Source organism: Arachis ipaensis, chromosome B10 (assembly GCF_000816755.2).
Source record: "Arachis ipaensis cultivar K30076 chromosome B10, Araip1.1, whole genome shotgun sequence".
Taxonomy (NCBI): domain Eukaryota; kingdom Viridiplantae; phylum Streptophyta; class Magnoliopsida; order Fabales; family Fabaceae; genus Arachis; species Arachis ipaensis.
Genome location: NC_029794.2, coordinates 42,502,139 through 42,519,495, shown reverse-complemented (window position 1 = coordinate 42,519,495; position 17,357 = coordinate 42,502,139).

Genomic DNA, 17,357 nt, shown 5'->3' with positions numbered 1-17,357 from the left:
TACCGCCCCAACCAAGGGTACAATCAAAGTGGAAATAATAACCATGGATGGCAGGACAATTCAAACCAGAATTGGAGGGACAACAATAATAGGGGAGGCAGAGATAATCAGGGAAATCAGAGGTGGAATAATAACAACAACAGGCAGCAAAATGAACCTTACCGAGCACCTCACCTGAGGCAAAACCAAGGACCACCGAACAATCAGCAGCAAACCTCTCAATTTACTCATTCCTCTGTATCTTCTAATGAAGATTTATTACAAGCCTTTGAGAAAAGACAACTGGCCATGGAAAGTACCATCGTGAACAGTATTAACGCCAGTCTGAATGGTCTCGCCTCTACTTTGCAAGCTTTTATGACACAGCTTGGTTCAGCACAAAATTCTAGTAACCAAGCTTCAAGCACCACTGGAATCCCCTCTCAACCATTACCCAATCCAAAGGGAGGCATTAATGCCATCACCCTGAGGTTCGGAACCACACTGCAGGAGAGGATTCAGGAGGAACCAAGCTCACCAGAATACGCCTCAGCTGAAGAGGTGGTAGAAATTGAAGATGTGGAAGAGGAAGAGGATATACAGGACATAGCTGAAGAAGAGATAGCTCAACCACAGGAAGAAGCACTAAAAGGCGCAGGCACCATGGAACCCACTGTTCCCGTTCCATTTCCACAGCTTGCAAGGAAGCCCAGGAAGCAGCAGGAACCTGATTCTAAAATGGTAGAAATATTCAAAAAGGTTGAGGTAACTGTTCCCCTTTTTGATGTTATTCAGCAGGTACCTAAATATGCAAAGTTTCTAAAAGACTTATGTATCCATAAAGACAAGATTAATGAATTAGAAACTATTCCTTTAGGTAGCTCGATATCTGGTTTAATGGAAGGATTACCTGAAAAATGTAGTGATCCAGGTCCTTGCATAGTAATTTGTACTATTGATGGTGTAGTAATTTATGATTGCATGTGTGATTTAGGAGCATGTGTCAGTATAATGCCTTTGTCTATATATGATGTTTTAAGGCTCCCTCCCTTAAAAAGGTCGGCAGCTCGTTTCGTGTTAGCAGATAAAAGCATTATTACAGTGGCTGGAGTTGCTGAAGATGTTTTGGTGAACATTAAAGGGCTCACATTTCCCACTAATTTTTACATCTTGGAGATGCCCCATAATGATTCAGATAAGCCATCATCAATCCTACTTGGAAGACCATTCCTGAAAACATCAAAATTCAAATTGGATGCTTTTTCAGGAACATACTCCTTTGAAATAGATGGCCGCATAGTAATCTTCAATCTGAATGGAGTCATTGACAACCCCCCAGAAGATCGTTCTATCTTCCAGTGTGATGTCATAGACGAAAGTGTGGCTGAAGTTCAAAAAGAAGAGTTTGAAGAGAGGCACACTGGACAAGGTCCAAGTGTGGGGACCCTCTTAACTGACAGTGAGGCCACTTCGCCATCTTCACGAGCCCCAGATAATCCAGAGCCTGCCCATGATCAAAAGTTAGAATTGAAACCTCTCCCTCCACATCTCAAATATGCTTATCTTGAGGATGAGCATAAGCTTCCGGTTATTATTGCAAGGGAACTGACTTCTCAACAAGAAGAGCAGTTACTTGATGTGCTAAGGAAGCATAAGAAGGCAATTGGGTGGAGTTTGACAAACATAGTGGGAATTAACCCTCAAGTATGCGAGCACAGAATATTTTTAGAAGAGGGAGCAACACCTGTCCGTCAACCACAAAGAAGATTGAATCCCACCATCTTGGAAGTTGTCAAAAAGGAAGTGACCAGACTATTGGAAGCAGGTATCATATATCCCATTTTAGACAGTGAATGGGTAAGCCCAGTACAAGTGGTACCCAAGAAATCTGGAGTCACTACAGTGAAGAATGAGCATGGAGAGCTCATAGCAACTAGAGTTCAGAATGCTTGGAGAGTCTGCATTGATTACAGGCGTCTCAACCAAGCTACCCGTAAGGATCACTACCCACTTCCATTCATTGATCAAATGCTGGATCGCCTGTCAGGTAAATCACATTATTGCTTTCTAGATGGTTACACAGGTTATTTCCAGATTCATATAGCTCCTGAGGATCAGGAAAAGACTACTTTTACATGTCCTTATGGGACTTATGCTTATAAGAGAATGCCCTTTGGCTTGTGCAATGCACCAGCCACCTTCCAAAGGTGCATGATGAGTCTTTTTTCTGATCTTATTGAGGACTCTATGGAAGTTTTTATGGACGATTTTAGCGTTTATGGTGATTCTTTTAACCTTTGCTTAGATGGATTATCTAGAGTATTAGCTAGATATGTTAATACAAACCTTGTATTGAATTTCGAAAAATGCCACTTTATGGTAAAGCAAGGGATTGTATTAGGACATGTGGTATCTAATAATGGCATTTCTGTAGACCCAGCAAAGGTGAATGTTATTTCTAGTTTACCTTACCCCTCTTCTGTGAGGGAAGTTCATTCGTTCCTTGGCCATGCAGGTTTCTACAGGAGATTTATTAAGGACTTTAGTAAGGTAGCACTTCCCTTATCCAGATTACTGCAGAAGGACATTGAGTTCGAGCTCAGTGATGATTGCAAACAAGCATTTGATAAGCTGAAGACTGCTCTAACTCAAGCCCCAATTGTGAGAGGACCCGACTGGAGTCAGCCGTTTGAAATCATGTGTGATGCTTCCAACCATGCAGTAGGAGCAGCGCTGGCTCAGCGTGAAGGTAAGGATCCTTTTGTTATTGCCTATGCGTCTAAGACTTTAGACACTGCCCAGTCCAATTATACTACTACTGAGAAAGAGCTACTTGCTATTGGTTTTGCTCTGGATAAATTCCGGGCTTATTTACTTGGTACTAGAGTAGTAGTGTATTCGGACCATGCAGCTCTAAAGTATCTATTAGCTAAAAAGGAATCCAAACCAAGACTTATACGTTGGATACTGCTGTTACAAGAATTTGATTTAGAAATAAAGGATAGGAGTGTTAATCAAAATTTAGTAGCAGACCACTTGAGTCGCCTTGAACATATTAAGGATGATTCTACTCCTATAGATGATAATTTTCCTTTTGACAACCTGCAAGCAGTATCTGAGGTAGCCCCTTGGTATGCACCTGTTGCTAATTACTTAGTTAGCCGCACATTTCCTCCACATTTTTCTAAACATCAAAGAGACAAGCTGAAAAGCGAGTCTAAATATTATATCTGGGATGACCCATATTTATGGAGATGTGGCGCTGACCAGATAATTAGACGTTGTGTACCTCAATCAGAATTCCAGTCCATTTTAGAGGCCTGTCACTCATCTGAGAGTGGAGGACACTTTGGCCCTCAAAGAACAGCTAGAAAGATCTTAGACTGCGGATTCTGGTGGCCTACTCTTTTTAGAGATGCTGCTGAGTTTTGTAAATCTTGTCACCCATGCCAGAAATTTGGTAACATATCCAAGAGGATGAGATGCCTCAACAATATATGCTTTTCTGTGAAATTTTTGATGTATGGCGCATTGACTTCATGGGTCCATTTCCAAATTCTAACGGATATTTTTATATATTGTTAGCTGTGGATTATGTTTCCAAATGGGTGGAAGCAATTCCTACCCGCACTGATGATGCTAACACTGTTGTTTCCTTTGTGAGAAACCATATTATATGCCGCTTTGGGCCACCACGAGCGATCGTGAGCGATCAAGGCACCCATTTTTGTAATAGGAGACTAACAGGACTGATGAAAAAGCATGGGATAATCCATAAAGTCGCAACAGCTTACCATCCCCAAACTAATGGGCAAGCCGAGGTGTCAAACAAAGAAATTAAGCGTATCTTGCAGAAGATAGTAAAGCCTCATAGAAAAGACTGGAGCACCAGACTACAAGATGCACTGTGGGCATATAGAACAGCATACAAGACACCCATTGGAATGAGTCCCTTTCGCTTAGTTTATGGAAAAGCTTGCCATCTTCCAGTTAAAATCGAACACAGAGCCTTCTGGGCAGTTAAAGAGTGCAACATGGAAATTGAGAAGGCCAGAGCTGAAAGGAAGTTGCAACTGTAGGAACTGGAGAACCTTCGCCTAGAAGCTTATGAGAATTCCAGAATTTGTAAGGAAAGGATGAAAGCTGTGCATGATCAAAACATCAAGAAGAAAGAATTTCAACCTGGAGATTTCGTCCTCCTTTACAAATCTCGACTAAGGCTAATGCCCGGTAAAGAAAAATACAAATGAACAGAAAGTTAAGCAGGAGCAGCGCTAGAGTCGTGCCAATGGCACAAATTACCCCACGCGACCGCGTCGCTGACGCGACCGCGTGCTCCACGCGGCCGCGCGCCCTGCATTTTCGACGTAAAAGGGTGCACAATGCTATATTGTGAGAGAGTGGTGCTGGATTGGTGCTGGAAGCACAATCCTTGTCACGCGACCGCGTCGCCGACGCGGCCGCGTCAATTATTTTCTAATGCACACTCACGCGATCGCGTGACCCATGCGATCGCGTCACCCAATTTTAGCTATTAAAATAAATTGAACAGAGAGTTGTGCTGGAGTGAGGCTGCACTCGCGCCAGCAGCGCAACACGGGTCACGCGACCACGTGACTGACGCGATCGCGTCTTCTTACCTGATGCGCACCCACGCGAACGCGTGCCCCACGCGGCCGCGTCGCATGCGCCGCACAGCTCAACCTAAATGGCCAAATTATCTTATCTTTCTTTCCTCCAAATCCTAATTTTTCTTTTCCCTCCTTCTTTCTTTCTTCTCCCTTCCCCTTTCTATCTCACCTTTCACTCTCTCTCTCTCTCTCTCCTCTATTAACAAGGTTTTACCTTCTTCTTTCTTCTTTCTTCTTCTATCATTTTTTTATTGTTCTACATGTATTTTCTTTTTCTTTTCTTTTCTTTTAATTATTCCTATTTTCTTTCTTCTTCTTTTCCCTTTTTCCATGGTGTTAGAAATTTTTTGAGTCATTATCCCTTATTATATGCTTGTGACTTGTTACAATTTATTTGACAATTATTATTATTTTTTAGGGGATTGCTTGCATGTTCAATTTCATACTTTTTTCATCTTGTTTAACATGCATGCTATGTGTTTGTGAAAAAGTCCATGTGGCATTATGCACTTCTCTATGTTACTATACTATTCAATGCTTGCTTTTCACAACTTTCCCTTATTATTTTATTAATTGAATTCAATTGTCAATACAAACGTGATGGTTTGTTATAAAGTAATGCTTGGTCTATGCTACTCATGCCCTTTGCCAGCATGCCAATAAACACCTTGCGTTCACTTGTCTTTTTATGCACTAGCTATTTCCCATTGATGGCTTTTCATATGTACTCGAGAGCATGTGTTAATATCATCTACATTTTACTGTGCATTATTCACCCTCTTTTCCGTTTCCTTCCTTGCTGTATCTCTCTTTGAATTTAATTTTCTTTCTCTTCCCTTCTTTCAGGATGGCCACCAAGAAAGAAAAGGAGAAAGCAACTTCCAGACCACCAGCAAGAAGAGGAACTAAAAGAGCATTAGTGGCAGAGCCTTCTTCAACCGCAGTCAAGCCCTCAACAAAACGAGTCAAGAGGATAATAAAGGTTGACGAAAAGGAGAAAGCCTTTCCAGCAAAGGACGCTGCGCGATTTTCCAATCGCTACTGTGAGCAGATGTTCCTCATCCTGGCAAAAAGCAACTATAACAATGAATACCTTCTTATCCTCCCGTCCAATATTGCCACCTTTGTTGAGCCGCAAATTGAGCGAAGACAATGGGGTTTCCTACGGAAACAGTCAGGGCAGGTCAATCTTTCTTGGGTAGTTGAGTTCTACTCCAACTTCTACATGCCGACCCTGCAGTCTGTTTATGTCCGGCAGAAGCAAGTCCCCATCACAGAAGAGGCCATTCAGCAAGCTCTGAGTCTTCCCCCTATTCCAGGAGGAATGGACGCTTTTCAAGAAGCCATCCTTCAGCGTCAGAGATACCAATTCGACTGGGACTCCGTTCTCGGAGTCATCGCATTACCTGGCAGCCGTTGGATCTACGGATACCACCGTACCCGCCCTAAGGGAATCTTGGCTTCCACACTTACCTTGGAGGCTCGCGTATGGGCATAGATCATGTCCCATTACGTCTTTTCGAGCACTCATGAGTCCTCTTTCACTGCAGACATGGCTGTTTTACTATGGTGCATCCTTACAGACCAACCTCTGAATCTCTCAAGACACATCCGGAATGCTATGGAGCATATACAAATCGCGGGCAACCTACCTTTTCCCGTCCTGGTCTCAGATATTGTCTCAGCAGCCGGAGTCTCCTACAGAGTTGGGGACACCAAAGCCATGCTTCCACGGGATGATCAATATGTCCCTAACGGGAAATACCTCAGACTTTCAGCAGCCACTACAAGCCAGCCTACTGAGCCAGTTGAAGATATTCCTTCTTCAACACCACAAGCATCTACAACTGAGAAATTGCTCCAACAGATACTTGAAAAATTGGATCGGCATGAACTGAAAGCTAAGATGAGAGAGCGCCGTAACGAGCGCCGATTCAAACACCTCAAGGAGCTACTCAAGGGACGCTTCAGAGATTCAGACACCCCGGACTCTACTTCCTTTACTAGCACAGGGAGCCATGACGGTCCCGACTGTGGAGATACTGCCACCAGCCCATCCCTGTTTCTGACAGATGGCACCGAGGACGGTGCAAAGCCTTAAGTGTGGGGAGGTCGGTCAGTACCTGACTTTCGGAGGTAAATTCTCTTCTCTGGCACTAATAATTAGGACATTTTAGTTAGATTTTTCTTTCCTTTATAGAATAGAATAAATTGCATAGGTTAGGATAGTTGCATGCGTGTTCTACTTGATTGAAAAGACAATAAGTTTCTTTTAAAATCTATCTTTGGAACAAAATTTCTCTGATTTTTCAAAAAATTCTTATGATAAATTTGCTTGAGTTGTATTTGGAACATGATATTTGAGTTAAAGAACACACAACCTGTGGAAGATTTGAGCCTTTATGAATGGTTACATTATTTACCCATAATTATTTTATTCTTGTGTGTTGTTTACTTCTCTATGATTGTAATCTATATTTTGTTTTATCTTATATGTCCAATATTTATTATATTTACATGCTTGCACATGATTGAGGCCATTATTTGTTTAAATTCACTTATCCAAATCAAGCCTACCCTTTTTAATTACCCTTGTTAACCACTTTGAGCCTTTAAAACCCCATTTGTTCTATATTTTACCACATTACTAACCTTAAGCTGAAAAAATAATTGCATATACCAAATTGAATCTTTGGTTAGCTTAAGATAGAATTGTGTGTGCTAGTTAAGTATGGGAAATTGTGGGAACAAAAGTTGTTAAGGGGATGTGCCATGAAAATTTAAAGGGAATTTGGATATCTATTCATGTGAAACTATAAGAATAAAAAAAAAATCTATGTGCATTGATAAGCTTTATTTATTTCCATTTAAAAAAAAAAGATGATAAACAAATAAATAAGCGGATACAAAATTACCCCAATGTTAAATTCAGAATTCAAAGATCAATGCACATATGATAGAATTAAAATACAAAGTTGAAACATGAGTATGGGTTGAAAAAGGGAATTACGGGTAGCTAGGCATGAATTTAAAAGTATATAGAGTATATGTATATTAGGAGAGAGCTTAGGTTAATTAAAGATTCAATTTATAAAGCTCACTTAGCCATATGTATACCCTTACCTGCACCTTGGCCCCATTACAACCCTGAAAAGACATCATGATGTTTGCATTGGTATATTAATCGTTGTTGATTGGTTAGGAGAAAAACAAAAGTTAAAAAACATGACTAGAGAAGAATAGAGTGATTACCTTATACACTAGAGATTACAGCGTACATACATTATCAGTGAGGGTTCAATGCTTGAATTTTCATGTTTCCTGCTTTCATAAGCTATCTTCTTGCACTTTTATCGGTTTTATTGTATAATGATAGAATTAGTGGAATTTGATTTGTAATTGTTTTGAAGGGCTTATTTACTTTTGATCAAGTGGACAATAATCATATTGTTGCATTTATTTATATATGTAGGATTGCATCGCATTTCATGAGTTTCTGCATGTTCAAACTTATTTCCTTGTCTCCTTCAATTTAGCATGAGGACATGCTAATGTTTAAGTGTGGGGAGGTTGATAAACCACTATTTTATAGTTTATATTGTGTTTAATTGTGTGATTTTGTCATGATCCTTACCCACTTATTCATCAATTTAGCATGCATTTAGATTTCCTTCCTAAATTCAGTACATGTTTGAAAATTACTTCCTAGAGACTTTAATTATTTAATTTTAATTCTCCTCTATTCCATTCAATGCCGTGATCTGTGTGTCAAGTGTTTCAGGCTTTATAGGGCATGAATGAGATGGAGATTGGAGAGGAAGCTAGCAAAAATGGAAGGAACACAAGAATTTGAGGAGATAACCAGCGAGAAGTGACACGATCGCATGGCTCACGCGACCACGCGAAGGAGCGCAAATCGCAGTGACGCGGCCGCATAGCTTGCGCGGCCGTACGGATTGGAAAGCGCAAGCGACGCGGTAGCGTGGACGACGCGAACGCGTGGAGAGGAAAAAGCGCAAGCGACGCGTCCGCATGGATGACGCGATCGCGTGACATGTGCGATCTGCATAATCTGCAAAATTCGATGGGGGCGATTTTGGACCCTATTTCGGCCCAGTTTTCAGCCCAGAACAGCAGACTAGAGTCAGAGAATATGCAGAAACAAAAGAGACATTCATTCAGTAGTTTTAGAACTAGTTTTTCACTCTCTTAGGTTTTCTCTCTCTAGTTTTTAGAATTTGGATTTTCAATTGGTCTTAGCATTGGAACATTGAGGAGAGTTATTGCCTCATCAAGACTTCATCATTCTAGTTTGTTCTCTTAACTTGGTTTTATTCTTCCATGTTCTTTGTTATGTTCAATTTTGTCATTTAGATACTTTTATGATTAATTGATGGAAGGATTATTTCTTTTTAATTCAATTTCAATTCCAATAATCATGTCTTCTTTTAATTCCCTTTCATGTGCTATGGATTCTTTATTTACAATGCGTGAGTAGTTTCATTACTTGATGGGGAGTTGATTAAAAGGAACTCTTGAGTTGGAAGGATTGAAGGAAAAATTTGTAGTTGGATTAAATGTTGGATTGCTATCCTGTCACCAACGCCAATCCCTTTGAACTAAGTGGGTTGTAACTCGTGAACAGATCTGGCATTCCAACTTGTTTGACTTTCCCTTACCTAGTAAAGGATAACCAAACAGAACAACCATTAAGTGGTGGCAATTCTTTTTGTTTTCTGAATGAATGATTGAATAGTGCATATTTTTGAATTTGTTGATCATGAATGTTAAAATTGTTGGCTCTTGAAAGAATGATGAAAAAGGAGAAATGCTATTGCTAATCTGAAAAATCATAAAAATAATTCTTGAAGCAAGAAAAAGCAGTGAAAAGCTTGCAGAAAAAAAATATATGCGAAAAAAAAGATTCAAAAAAAAAGAGAGAAAAAAAAAGCAAGCAGAAAAAGCCAATAGCCCTTTAAACCAAAAGGCAAGGGTAAAATAAAAAAGATCCAAGGCTTTAAGCATCAGTGGATTGGAGGGCCCACAGGAATAAAATCCTGGCCTAAGCGGTTAAACCAAGCTGTCCCTAACCATGTGCTTGTGGCGTGAAGGTGTCAAGTGAAAACTTGAGACTGAGCGGTTAAAGTCGTGGTCCAAAGCAAAAAGAGTGTGCTTAAGAGCTCTGGACACCTCTAATTGGGGACTCTAGCAAAGCTGAGTCACAATCTGAAAAGGTTCACCCAGTTATGTGTCTGTGGCATTTATGTATCCTGTGGTAGTACTGGAAAACAAAATGCTTAGGGTCACGGCCAAGACTCACAAAGTAACTGTGTTCAAGAATCAACATACTGAACTAGGAGAATCAATAACACTATCTGAATTCGTAGTTCCTATAGAAGCCAATCATTCTGAACTTCAAAGGATAAAGTGAGATGCCAAAACTGTTCAGAAGGAAAAAGCTAAAAGCCCCGCTCATCTAATTAAGACTGATCTTCATAGATGTTTTTGGAATTTATTGTATATTCTATTATCCTATTTGATTTTCAATTGCTTGGGGACAAGCAACAATTTAAGTTTGGTGTTGTGATGAGCGGATAATTTATACGCTTTTTGGCATTGTTTTTAGTATGTTTTTAGTATATTTTAGTTAGTTTTTATTATGTTTTTATTAGTTTTTATTCAAAAATCACATTACTGGACTTTACTATGAGTTTGTGTGTTTTTCTGTGATTTCAGGTATTTTCTGGCTGAAATTGAGGGACCTGAGCAAAAATCTGATTCAGAGGCTGAAAAAGGACTACAGATGCTGTTGGATTCTGACCTCCCTGCACTCGAAGTGGATTTTCTCGAGCTACAGAAGCCCAAATAGTCCATACTTTGCCCGAGATTTGATGGCCCAAATCGGCGTTCCAAGTCAGCATAAAAATTCTGGCGTCAAAACGCTAGAATTGGCATAAAAGCTGGAGTTAAACCCCCAAACTGGCATAAAAGCTGGCGTTTAACTCCAAGAAAAGTCTCTACATGTGAACGCTTCAATGCTCAGCCCAAGCACACACCAAGTGGGCCCGGAAGAAGATTTCTGCATTAATTACCTATTTTTGTAAACCCTAGGCTACTAGTTTTCTATAAATAGGACCTTTTGCTATTGTATTTTCATACCTTCATATACTTTTCATCTTTGGGAGGCTGGCCATTCAGCCATGCCTAGACCCTTTTGTTCTTATGTATTTTCAATGGTGGAGTTTCTACACACCATAGATTAAGGTGTGGAGCTCTGCTGTTCTTCATGAATTAATGCAATTACTACTGTTTTTCTATTCAATTCACGCCTACTTCATCTCCAAGATATACTCTCGTACTTAATTCAGTTAAGTCAGAATGAAGGGGTGACCAGTTACAATCACCCAATCCTTGTTACTCGCTTAGCCAAGGTCGCGTGCCTGACAACCACAAAGCGATCTACATGATGTTCAATGTAGTCATTGGACGATAGCTGGAGTATATTCTCTTGGGTTTCTAATCTAAGATTGGAACCTTCGTGGTATAGGCTAGAATTATTGGCGGCCATTCCTGAGATCCACAAAGTCTAAACCTTGTTTGTGGTATCCCAAGTAGGATCTGGGAAGGGATGACTGTGACGAGCTTCAAACTCGCGAGTGTTGGGCATAGTGACATACGCAAAAGGATCAATGGATCCTATTCCAACATGATCGAGAACCGACAGATGATTAGCTGTGCGGTGACAGCGCATTTGGACCATTTTTACTGAGAGGACGGGAGGTAGCCATTGACAACGGTGAAACCCAACATAAAGCTTGCCATGGAAGGGAGTATGAATGATTGGATGAAGGCAATAGGAAAGCAGAAGTTCAGAAGGAACAAAGCATCTTCATACGCTTATCTGAAATTCTCACCAATGAATTACATAAGTATCTCTATCTTATTTTATGTTTTATGTATCTTTTAAATATCTTAAACTCCATAACCATTTGAATCCACCTGACTGAGATTTACAAGATGACCATAGCTTGCTTCAAGCCGACAATCTCCGTGGGATCGACCCTTACTCATGTAAGGTTTACTACTTGGACGACCCAGTGCACTTGCTGGTTAGTTGTGTGGACTTGTGACAAAGAGTTGAGATTACAATTGTGCGTACCAAGCTGTTGGCACCATTGAAGATCACAATTTCGTGCACCACTGGGCTAATGCCCTTAAGATCACTTATGGACCACCCAAGAGCTGTCTTGTGTGTCCTTAGCACTTGAATTGGTGCTTTCTCTTTCTGTGGATTTAAAGCAGAGCTTATGATCACTAGAAAAGTGCCACCTTCTCCCAGAAATATATATTTCAGAGATGGTGGTAGTGGTTTGAGCTCGAGTTTAGGAGGCTTATCCTCTTCCTGAGGAATTCTCAGAGGTTCTTTTATTTCCTCTGGCTCCTCCAGATCAGGCTGAACATCTTTAAAGATGTCCTCTAGCTCTGATTCGAGACTCTCAGTTATATTGATCTCTTCTACCAAAGAGTCAATAATATCAGCACTCATGCAGTCATTTGATGTGTCTGGATGCTGCATAACTTTGACAACATTTAACTTGAACTCATCCTCATTGACTCTCAGGGTCACTTCCCCTTTTTGTACATCAATAAGAGTTCGTCCAGTTGCTAGGAAATGTCTTCCTAGAATGAGAGTTGCATCCTTGTGCTCCTCCATTTCCAGCACTACAAAGTCAGTGAGAAAGGCAAATGGCCCAACCTTGACAATCATGTCCTCAATTATGCTTGATGGATATTTAATGGAGCCATCAGCAAGTTGGAGGCATATTCAGGTTGGTTTGACTTCTTCAGTCAAGCCAAGCTTTCTGATAGTGGATGCAGGTATTAGGTTGATACTTGCCCCAAGATCAGATAGAGCTGTCTTGGTACAAGCACCCTCTAATGTGCATGGTATCATAAAGCTTCCAGGATCTTTAAGCTTCTCTGGTAAGCTTTTCAGAATGATTGCACTGCATTCTTCAGTGAGGAAAACTTTTTTAGTTTCTCTCCAATCCTTCTTATGACTTAAGATCTCTTTCATGAAATTAGCATAAGAGGGTATTTGCTCAAGTGCCTCTGCAAACGAGATCTTTATTTCAAGAGTCCTGAGGTAGTCTGCAAAGCGGGCAAATTGTTTATCCTGTTCTGATTGGTGGAGTTTCTGAGGATAAGACATATTGGCTTTGTATTCCTCAACCTTAGTTGCTGTAGGTTTATTTCCTACAGAGGCAGGTTGAGAAGCCTTCTTAGGAAGGTTACAATCAGCACTTGTAGGTATCTGATCCCTCACTGGCATTTGAACACCAGGAGTAGAGGTTGGATGGGCATTTAACACCAATTTTCCACCCTTTTCTGGTGTTTGAATGCCAGAACTGGGTAAGGAATGGGCATTTAATGCCAACTTTTCTCCCTTTTCTGGCATTTGAACGCCAGAAGTGGGCATCCACTAGGCGTTTGATGCTAAATTTTCACCCTTTTCTGGCATTTGAATGCCAGAATTATTCCTCTCTGAGATCCCGGAGATGCCTCAAATGCATTTTCCTCCACAAAATTATTGGGAGCAAATCAATACCTCCCTAGGAGAATTAAGTTTCAACATGGGACAATTAAGGGTGGAACATCAAGAGCATTCCATCATCCTTCATGAAATAAGAGAAGATCAAAAAGCAATGAGGGAGGAGCAACAAAGACAAGGAAGAGACATAGAAGATAAAAACAAGAGGCAAGAGCAAAAAGCCAATAACCCTTAAAACCAAAAGCCAAGGGCAAATAAAAAGGATCCCAAGGCTTTGAGCATCAGTGGATAGGAGGGCCTAAAGGAATAAAATCCTGGTCTAAGCGGCTAAACCGAGCTGTCTCTAACCATGTGCTTGTGGCGTGTAGGTGTCAAGTGAAAACTTGAGATTGAGCGGTTAAAGTCAAGGTCCAAATCAAAAAAAGAGTGTGCTTAAGAACCCTGGACACCTCTAATTGGGGACTTTAGCAAAATTGAGTCACAATCTGAAAAGGTTCACCCAATTATGTGTCTGTGGCATTTATGTATCCGGTGGTAATACTGGAAAACAAAGTGCTTAGGGCCACGGCCAAGACTCATAAAGTAGCTGTGTTCAAGAATCAACATACTGAACTAGGAGAATCAATAACACTATCTGAACTCTGAGTTCCTATAGATGCCAATCATTCTGAACTTCAATGGATAAAGTGAGATGCCAAAACTATTCAAGAGGCAAAAAGCTACAAGTCCCGCTCATTTGATTGGAGCTATGTTTCATTGATAGTTTGGAATTTATAGTATATTCTCTTCTTTTTATCCTATTTGATTTTCAGTTGCTTGGGGACAAGCAACAATTTAAGTTTGGTGTTGTGATGAGCGGATAATTTATACGCTTTTTGGCATTGTTTTTAGTATGTTTTTAGTAGAATCTAGTTACTTTTAGGGATGTTTTCATTAGTTTTTATGTTAAATTCACATTTCTAGACTTTACTATGAGTTTGTATATTTTTTTGTGATTTCAGGTATTTTCTGGCTGAAATTGAGGGACTTGAGCAAAAATCAGATTCAGAGGTTGAAGAAGGACTGCTGATGCTGTTGGATTCTGACCTCCCTGCACTCAAAATGGATTTTCCGGAGCTACAGAACTCCAAATGGCGCGCTTTTAATTGCGTTGGAAAGTAGACATCCAGGGCTTTCTAGCAATATATAATAGTTCATACTTTGCCTGAGTTTAGATGACGCAAACTGGCGTTCAACGCCAGCTCTCTGCCCAATTCAGCGCCAGAAACAAGTTGCAAAGTGGAGTTCAACGCCCAAAATGGCACAAAAGCTGGCGCTCAACTCCAAGAATCACCTCTCCACATGTAGACTTCAAAGCTCAGCCCAAGCACACACCAAGTAGGCCCCGGAAGTGGATTTATGCATCAATTACTTACTTCTATAAACCCTAGTAGCTAGTTTATTATAATAGGACTTTTTACTATTGTATTGGGCATCCTGAGTTTTATCTTTGGAACCATCTTTGGATTATCTTTTGATCTAGTGATCACGTTTTAGGGGGCTGGCCATTCGGCCATGCCTGGACCTTTCACTTATGTATTTTCAACGGTAGAGTTTCTACACTCCATAGATTAAGGTGTGGAGCTCTGCTGTTCCTCAAAGGTTAATGCAAAGTACTACTATTTTTCTATTCAATTCAATTTATTCCGCTTCTAAGATATTCATTCGCACTTCAACCTGAATGTGATGAACGTGACAATCATCATCATTCCCTATGAACGCGTGCCTGACAACCACTTCCGTTCTACATTAGATTGAATGAGTATCTCTTAGATCTCTTAATCAGAATCTTCGTGGTATAAGCTAGATTGATGGCGGCATTCATGAGAGTCAGGAAAGTCTAAACCTTGTCCGTGGTATTCCGAGTAGGATTCTGGGATTGAATGACTGTGACGAACTCCAAACTCGCGAGTGCTGGGCGTAGTGACAGACACAAAAGGATAGTAAATCCTATTCCAGTATGATCGAGAACCTCCAAGATGATTAGCCATGCAGTTACAGTGCATCGGACCATTTTCACAGAGAGGAATAGGATGCAACCAATGACAAGGGTGATGCCTCCAAACGATTAGCCGTGCTATGACAGAGCATTTGGACCATTTTCCCGAGAGGATTGAAAGTAGCCATTGGCACCGGTGACATCCTTACATAAAGCCAGCCATAGAAAGGAGTAAGACTGATTGGATGAAGACAGTAGGAAAACGGAGGTTCAGAGGAACGAATGCATCTCCATACGCTTATCTGAAATTCTCACCAATGATTTACATAAGTATTTCTATCCTTCTATTATTACTAAATTTCGAAAACTACATAACTATTTTATATCCGCCTGACTGAGACTTACAAGGTGACCATAGCTTGCTTCATACCAACAATCTCCGTGGGATTCGACCCTTACTCACGTAAGGTATTACTTGGACGACCCAGTGCACTTGCTGGTTAGTTATGCGAAGTTGTGAAGATATGTTTAGACCATGGTTCTGTGCATCCGTTTTTGGTGCCATCGCCAGGGAATCAATTTCGAACAATAATTCACAACCTGAGTAACAATTTCGCATACCACCTCCCCAGCATGATTTGCTCGACCTCCTCCGCCATGGTTGTGAGCCTCTTCTTCATAATGGTTCTCTATATTTTCATCCATGTTTGGTTCAAAGTATTCCTCCTCTTCCTCAGCACCAACTACTCTCTTTCCTCTTGCTTCCCTCCTTAATCTAAGGAAGGTCCTCTCAGGTTCAGAATCAAAGGAAGTTGAAGCCCCGCTTCTTTTCCCTATCATACAATCAACAAAGCACAAGCAAGGAAAGTAAATGCAGAAAGTATTCTGTTAGAATTACTGTTAGTGCGAGTGATGCAATATATCAAACAGTTAGTGGGTTAGTGAACTGAATTGTAAATAACAAAAAGAAACGAAAAAGTAGGGGGAAGGGAAGAAATTAACTAAAACTGAAAGTAAATTACTCAAACAGAAAATTAAATCAAACAAAACAAAAATGCTCAATCTAGTTATCCTCAAATTTAATCATTGTTGATGCACAATCAATCCCCGACAACGGCGCCATAAACTTGATGCACGGAAAACTTGTCTCATAAAAAATTTCCTTCGGCAAGTGTACCGAATTTGTCGTCAAGTAAAAACTCACAATATAATGAGGTCGAATCCCACAGGGATTGATTGATCAAGCAACTTTAATTAGAGGAATGTTCTAGTTGAGCGAATTAGAATTTGAGTTGAGAATTGCAGAAAATTAAATGGCGGGAAAGTAAATAGCAGAAAAGTAAATGCTAGAAATAAAGAGCTGAATGTAGATGACGGAAAGTAAATTGCAGAATCTTAAATGGGAATAGGGTAATTGCTCATAAAGGTACGCAGAATCGTGATTACACTTTAATTATGTAGAATTCATTGCTCTTTCTTTCCCTGGAAATGGTGCCAAAAACATGATGCCAAGACCATGGTTCACAACTCCGTGTAACTAACAGCTTTGAGTGTTGCACGTGTAGAGGTCCTTCTTGGAGTTGAACGCCGGTTTTTGTGCCAGTTTGGGCGTTCAACTCTGGTTTTGGCTCCTTTTCTGGCGCTGGACGCCAGATTTGGGCAGAGAGCTGGCGTTGAACGCCCGTTTACGTCGTCTATTCTTGGCCAAAGTATAGACTATTATATATTGTTGGAAAGCCCTTTTTGTCTACTTTCCAACGCAATTGGAAGCGCGCCATTTCGAGTTCTATAGCTCCAGAAAATCCACTTTGAGTGCAAGGAGGTCAGAATCCAACAGCATCAGTAGTCCTTCTTCAACCTCTGAATCTGATTTTTGCTCAAGTCCCTCAATTTCAGCCAGAAAATACCTGAAATTACAGAAAAACACACAAACTCATAGTAAATTCCAGAAATGTGAATTTAACATAAAAAATAATGAAAACATCCCTAAAAGTAACTAGATCCTACTAAAAACATACTAAAAACAACGTCAAAAAGCGTATAAATTATCCGCCATCACAACACCAAACTTAAATTGTTGCTTGTCCCCAAGCAACTAAAAATCAAATAGGATAAAAAGAAGAGAATATACTATAAATTCCAAACTATCAATGAAACATAGCTCCAATCAGATGAGCGGGACTTGTAGCTTTTTGCCTCTTGAATAGTTTTGGCATCT